The sequence below is a fragment of the Psammomys obesus genome, unplaced genomic scaffold, assembly GCF_907164565.1.
Source record: "Psammomys obesus unplaced genomic scaffold, mPsaObe1.curated_primary_1811, whole genome shotgun sequence".
In the NCBI taxonomy this organism is placed as follows: Eukaryota; Metazoa; Chordata; class Mammalia; order Rodentia; family Muridae; genus Psammomys; species Psammomys obesus.
In genome coordinates this window covers 380725-388303 of record NW_026596028.1, presented here as the reverse complement: position 1 = coordinate 388303, position 7579 = coordinate 380725, and positions in this window count along the sequence as shown.

Below are 7579 nucleotides of genomic sequence, written 5' to 3'. Positions count from 1 at the left end.
TGTCCTGTCAGTGCTGGGACCCTGTCCTGTCAGTGCTGGGGCCCTGTAAATGCTGGGGCCCTGTCAGTGCTGGGGTTCAGGCATCTGGCTTCCCCCACCCCCTAGAAGAACGGCACTTCTGGGCGGCCGGCCTGTTCCCTAAGCCTCCAGACACCCAGGAGCCTCCAGCTGCTCCCCACCGAGTCCAGAGCCCAGCGTTCCTAAGAGACCCAGAGGAGGAGGGCCGTCCTCCCTCAGACCGGGGCCCCGCATCCCCGGCCCTCCTCCCTCCGACCCGGGAGTCCAGCTCCTGCTCTCCCCCCTCGGACCGGTGTCCGCTCCAGCCCGGGAGCCTGGGCCGCCGAGCCTCCTCCCTCACACCCCGCTCCCGCGTGTTTCTCCCTCGGCCGCCCGCGAGCCCTCCCGCCCCCTCCCGCCCCCTCCCCGGGCTGGCGGAGCGGCCGGGCCCACCCTTCTCCCGGCTTTCACGGCGGCAGACGTGCCACAGGCCGCAGCCCAGCCCGCGTGCCCCGATGGCGACGGCGCCGTGCGCGCTCGGGAGGCACGGAGGGCGGGCCCAGCCCGGCCGGAGGCTCGAGACCCCATTGGCTGGAGAGGGCTCACCCCGCGCTCCCATTGGGCGGGCCGGGAGCATCCCCGCGTCTCATTGGTCCCCGGGGAACCAATCACTGGCCGCCGCAGAGTGCGCATGCGCGCGCGCGGAGGCGGCTGCTGCGGCCCGCGCGGTGTGCGCCGGGACAGCACAGGCTGCCCGCGCGTGCACGGAGCCCGCTCGCCCGCCTCGGGACTGGCAAACACCGACCTGCTGCATGACGGAGACCTCCGGGGCTTGCTCCCGCGCGCCGTGCTGCACGGGGCACACCGAAGCCCCAGCCCGTCGCGAGCACCCCACGCGCCGTGCACACGGCGCAGAACACGCACCGACTCCTGGCCTGTGTGTCTGGGGCGGTCGTGCTAGGGACCTCGGGCTGGCACTGTCACCCCTTGCTGCCCGGGCGCCCACACACCTGTGCCTCCATGTTTAGCTGCAGGAGCCTCTGCACTCAGCCTGCTCCAGAGAGGACAGCCTCACAGAGCCACACATGGGATAGTAAAGCCGCTGCTGTGTCTCCAAGTACAGGGTTCTCTGTGGGAGGTGGGGCTCTGTGTGCTCCCTGGGCGCCTCGCTGACGGGGCCTGGCCTCTGTGGTGCACTGTGACAAATTTTTCCTGGGGAGACTCTGTCAGGCCCAGCAGGAGCCTAATCTCCAGGGAGACAGATGAAGGGAACTTGGAGACCGGATCGATGCAATGGCAAGAGGTTTATTCAAGCCACTGCGCGGTGTGGCTGCCCCCAAACCAGCGAGGAACAGCCCCAAGAGACAGAAGCCCGGGGTTTACAGCCGCGAGGGACAGAAGCCCGGGGTTTACAGCCCCGAGGGACAGAAGCCCGGGGTTTTTAAAGGAAAAAAAACTTGCAACTCGGGAGTTGCAAGCTTGGCAACACTGGATTGGGTAGGTAGTTGACTTTTAAAATGATTGGTCTATTTTAGGTGCCAAGTCCAGTCAGTCCCACCCCCGGTTGCCAGGCAACGTTACTGCAGATCTGGCCCTTCCTCTGCATCGGGGTGGAGACCTTTGGCATTCCTTTGCAACAGGGTGGGTCTTGTTTCAACTCACTCGCTTCTCCTTTCATCCTGCTTTCTGGAAAAGTACTGGGAGAACTTAGTTTAATATGGGGTATAGAATTTATAAAGAAACCTGTAAAGTTAACTTGTTCCTTTCATTCCCCCCTTCTTCTAGTAATGAAGCATCTATGATGCTTCAATCATGAAGCAGCTATGGGGTGAAGGTTTGTTCTTGGGGTGCCCCCCTTGTTTAGCATCTCAGCCTGTAAGGTGGGACTTGGGGTCGAAGAGCTGTCTTCTGGAGCTTCTTCAGTGCTGACCATTGGACCGTTGCCATCACTCGCTAGGGAGGCTGAAATGCTAAATCAAAGGCTGGACAATGAGGCAGTCCTAAGCATCTGGTTAGTTGATCCAACTGAAGAAACGGGGAGCGATCTTGTCAGCTTTCAGCATGTCCAAATTTCAGCTGATCCAGGAGTAGAGTCAATCAGGTGCAAATCTGCTAAGACAAATTCAGACTAGAGACAGAAGTTAAGATTTTTATATTAAATGGGAAAAGTGAGGAATCCCAAGACCAGGGAAAAAACTCATCTGGGATCTGTTTGAGCTATGCCAGGTCCAGGTCTCATGACTTTTTGATTTCCTGAAACATTTTTTTTTTCTGAAACATTTTTTTTCAGGATGACTTTTTGATTTCCTTTTTGGTACACAAAAGGAAATATATATTAAAAACCTCAGAAAAGCAACATATCAGCAAATCTAATATAACAACGTTCTGAGAGTAACAGGTAAAACTAGATCCAACGGAATGGGCACCAGTCAGCTGTTTGTTTTGTATCCTTTATAAACAACTTAAGTGTGTCCACAGTCTGAAACTCTTATCATTTTAACTGTGGGTCCTGTTGGTAATCAGCCATCAAAGGAGCTCAGCCACCTTTTATACATTTAGCCTCTGCTTTTAGCCTCCATCTCCATGTCATATTGGAAAGTTAGACAGAAATGCATATTGGCTTTACTGCTAAACCCTGGATGCTTGGATTTTTCTTAACACAGCAGCTGGAAGGAATAGGCTAAAGGTATTCCTGTGTCAAAGTCTATCTCAGAAATGGCAGATATTAAGAATACCATAGTAAAAGCTATGGCTTTTGGGTCAGGTAAACATATTAAACAGATGTTTTTAGAATGATGAGAAGCACCTTTAAATCTATCGTCAGAAAACAACCAAAGGAAATTAAAATCTCAAGCTTGTAAGTGGTTAATAAGCAGTCAGTGCTACATTAACTTATCAGAACTCTTGATAAATGCCAAAATTCTGATCTTCTGAAATCTTATAACAACATAAGCACAACAATAGCAAAGAGGGAGAGAGAGGAATTTAAAATATGTACCAATTTTAATATGCCTTAGATTATTTTTATATTTTTATAATTTATATTTATATATCTTAAAATATCTATTTAGATTCTCCAGTCTTTCTTGCATTTATCAACCCTGAAACATTTTCCCAGACCAAATAATATTCTCTAGATTCTCATAACCTAAATTTCTATATCCTCAGACCCTACATAAGCTCCATATCTTTTTATCCAGCTATTCATTGTAAGACACAGGCAACTAACATGAAGCCTGTGAGCAAGGCAAACCTGTTTGCCTTTTTAAATAAGAGATCTAGTACCTAGTAGTTCTAACTAGCTAATGAACTGTCCAATGAGCTAACAGTGGATCTAATTTTCTGCTCTTTAGCTACAAAGTTACCATTAGCTTAGCTTAGCCATCAATGTGATCAGAGACCTGAGGAGGATAGATTATAAGATAAATAAATATACCAGTCCATGTACCAATCAAAATGACAGAGATGGTTAGTTACTCTATCACTTAGGCAGTGTCCCTGGCTCCTGTGGTCTCATGGCATCATGAGCAGAGGCAATCCAGCCAGGCACAGATGAGAGACTGCTTCTGTGGCAAAAGGAACACAAGAGATTGACCTCATCTCCCGCAATGTGAAACAATGACTCTCCAGGTGTCCACAGCTTTGTCCACAGTTTAGGCTGGGCCCTAGCAGTGGGCCAGTTGAGGCAGTTTCACCCAGTGGTTAGCATACCACAATCCAGAGTTGCAGTCGTCTGTGGTGCCCAAATCTTCTCAGAGACTTTGGGGAGCTACTGCCACAACTGGGACTCTCTGTCACAATAAGCTTACACATGTTAAAATGCCATATTCATCAGATCTTTGACAAGCTTGAGGGCCAGCATATCTGAGTTACTCTTTGTCTATCTCTATCATCTGCTCTAAACTATATCCTATAAAACAAAATGCTATAATCTCTAATCCTGGCATGTTTTTTAGAAGCATGTTTTAGAACTATATTTCAAGTAGATCTACACAGGCAAACTTTAGTTACCTGTTCTAGGCTTAACCTTAAAAAAACCTAAACAAAGACTAAGTAAGGCTCAATTTTGTACTCAACTGCAGTCCTTAGCTTAACTGTAGACCTGTTCTTTCTGAACTAAAATCAAAGCAAAACTTTTAACCAGATACAGTTCATAGAGGGGCTAGCAAATCTTGCTGATCCTACCACTTGCATTAAAATTGAATGGCAAAAATCTTTGCACTTAGCACTAATCAGAGGATTAAAGACAGCTAGTAGCCCTAAACTAAGATGGCGGCAAAGCTATGGCTCTTTTCCTGAACCAACATGGTGGATACCCGCGGGTTGTCACAGGCTGTGGCTGAAGATGTAAAGCTGTTAGGTGTAGCTGATGGCATTGTTACCTCCTACGATACAGCAAGCTCTGTGGAACATTCACAGTTTTCCGTAACCAACTACACAACAGAACAGTATAGAACAATTTTAAACTGTATGAGCTATTCTAGCCACACCAAACCTATCAGCCAGATTTTTTTCCTTTAAAGAGCATAAAAAAAACATTTTGCATTGAAGAATCACCAGCCTTTTAAATGAAGAACAACGTATTTTATGGGTTTTTCACAAATCATATTTGCAGGTATAAAGAATCAAAGCAAATACATTTCATATGCCCTCTAGCTTTTTATACATACACTCATACATACACTCATACATACATACATAACATTTTATATACCTTTAGGCTAGCTTTTCCTAGCTCTGTTCTTCTGCTTTAACTAGACATCTTTACTTTAGGCAGGCTATTTTTTTTTCTTTTGTATCCCAGTCTCTTGCTTTTCAGACTTCATAAAAACTCCCATCAAAATCCTTTCTGTCCTGACATGATACTCATTGAGCCCAGCATAGGCTTATTCCATGATTTATTTTTTATAGGCAAAGCAAAACCAAGTCACAATTAAAAAAAGAAGTTCTGGAGCTGCCAAATTTTTTCTAAAATTACTTCCCTGTAGCAGATACTGTGGTCCAAGGTCACATAAACAAACTTTAAGGAACTTGGAACAAGTTTTAAGGAAGTTGGGGAAACTTTTTTTTTCTGTCTCAAGGTGAAGGGCCAGGGTGAGAACATGTTTTTTGATAAACAAAGCAGCTTACCAAACAAACAGCTCTCCACAAGATACACTGTAAAAACTGCAATTTTCTGGATTGGCTTACATCGTATGGCTTGGTTTCATTTAGTAAAATTAATAAAATAAATACCAATTTTTCCCCTCCCCCTAAGGATTGAGAAGCTGGTCCAAATTCTTTTTTAGACTACCCAAGATCATCATCTAAAATGCCTGATAAACTTTAAACGTTTTATAGCCTTAAACATTTAAACATTTCCCAAAACCTGTTTTTGCAATATCAATGTAAAGTACTCCTTCTGTAGGAGAGAAGTCACAAAGCATAACCATAATTTTAAAAGTCAAAACCAGATTTGAAAACCAGAATTTACCAGTGCAAACAATCCAATCTCTAAAACCAATACCAATTTAAAATAAAATTCATCTTTTTAGTCTAAAAGGAAACAAAAATTATTTGACTAGGAGGGTCTGTAATCTTTTTTTTTTCTGACCCAGATCACGTGGCAATCTCAAGACGGCAGAGTCATACCACAGTCCACAGGACAATCTGCCCACATTCAGGGTGGGGGAGGTCCCTGCTCAGTTAAGATCCTCTGGAAACACAGGCAGCAGATCTACCCCAAAGGTGTGCTACCTTAAAGCCCTGGTGTCTCACTTTTTCCTAGGTTGTCAAAAGACATTACCTGTATACTTACCAAGCACGTTCTTTCCTTGTCTAAATGGAAGTTGGAGTCGGCCATAGAGAAGATATACTATCCTATGAGCATTTCTCTGTCACTGTAATGTTATAATAACCACAAGGTCCTCCAGTAGCTCACAGCATGAGCAGAAGAAGAGGTCAAGGGTTACACAGAGCTGCAACTCAGAGCTGGGGTCCAGCTGGTAACTCTTGCACCTGCCTTTTACAAGCCACTTCATCCCCTTCCCCAGCTGATAGGTATGTGCCATCACGCCCAGCTGAACTTACTCTTACGGATGTGACATCAGAGTGCAGGAGAAACCTGAGATGCAGCGTGCTGTGGGGCTGCAGACAGTGGGCTGTCTGAAGTACTCAGCGCCCCGGCAGAGCACGCACGCTGGTTCCCGGCACCCAGGCAGACGGTTACAACCATGCACAACTCAGGCATTGGGGGCCAGTGCCCTCTTCTGGACTCTGAGAGCACTGCGCTCACCTGCTTGTGTCCATACAGACACACAGGCAGACACGTGATTAAAAATAAACTTTGTTTTTAAAGGGACAAACTGTTGTGAGAAGGTGTTAGGGTATAGTGCCACATATCTGAAATCCCAGCACTTGGGAGACTGAGGCAGGGGGTTGAACGTTTGAGGCCAAACAACACACAGTAAGATCTGCAGGTGGATAAATCTGCCCGTTAAAGTCAGTTCAGGACCACAGATCTTGGTGTGTTGGCCCCCTTTGATTTCAGCATTTGGGAGGCGGAGCCTGCTGGATCTCTGAGTTTTAGCCCAGCCTGGCTTGTGGATCCAGTTCCAGAACGGCCAGGGTTGCACAGAGAAATCCTGTCCAGAAAACAAACAAAGGAAAAATTAGACCCACAGGATGGGGTGGGGACAGAAAGGCAGAGATTGGCTCAGCGCTGTTACCCCAACAGAAGCAAGACAAAGCAGAAAGATGGTCAGCACAAGTTCACCGTCGGCCTGATCTACTGACAGCTACTACTGTCGGTACTGATCTACTGACAGCTACTACTGATCTACTGCAGCACAGCTGCACATCAGCTAGAGCTATAATGCACAACGAGACCCTGTCTCCGTGAAATAAACAAGTACAGCCTCAGGACCACTGAGAATGTGGCTCAGGCGGGCCCAGCATCCGAGGAGGCTGTGAGCACTGGGAGTCTGCAGACTTGCATAAAAGGATTCTATGAGACAAATTGTGAACTCCACCATGAATGAGCCCACCCCTGAACAAAAGTCCCCCACTTGAATTTGCTGTGACACTATGGTAGCTTCAATAAGAAAAGTCCCCAGAGGCTCATCTGATTTCGTGCCTAGTCTTCACAGAGTGGCGCTGCTTGAGAAGGATCAGGAATGGACATTTTGCAGTAGGCCATTTTGTATGGCCTACAGTGTATCATTGGGGGTGGGTTGGTTGTTTCAAAAGCCCAGTCCAGACGTGGCACTCTTCTCTCTTCCTGCTGCCTTCAGATGCAGGTGTAGTACTCTCAGCTACCATGTCTGCCTGCATGTGAGCAAGCCCCAACTAAATGCTTTCTTGTAAGAGTTACTGTGGCTGTGGTGTCTCTACAAACAATAGAACACTGATAAAAAACATATGGTAAATTCTGAACAAGTGGTTCCCTAGGGAAGAAGAAGGAGGAGGAGGAAGAGGAGGAAGAAGAGGGAGAAAGAGAAGGAGGAGGGGGAAGAAGAAGAAGAAGAAGAAGAAAAAGAAGAAGAAGAAGAAGAAGAAGAAGAAGAAGAAGAAGAAGAAGAAGAAGAAGAAGAAGAAGAAGAAG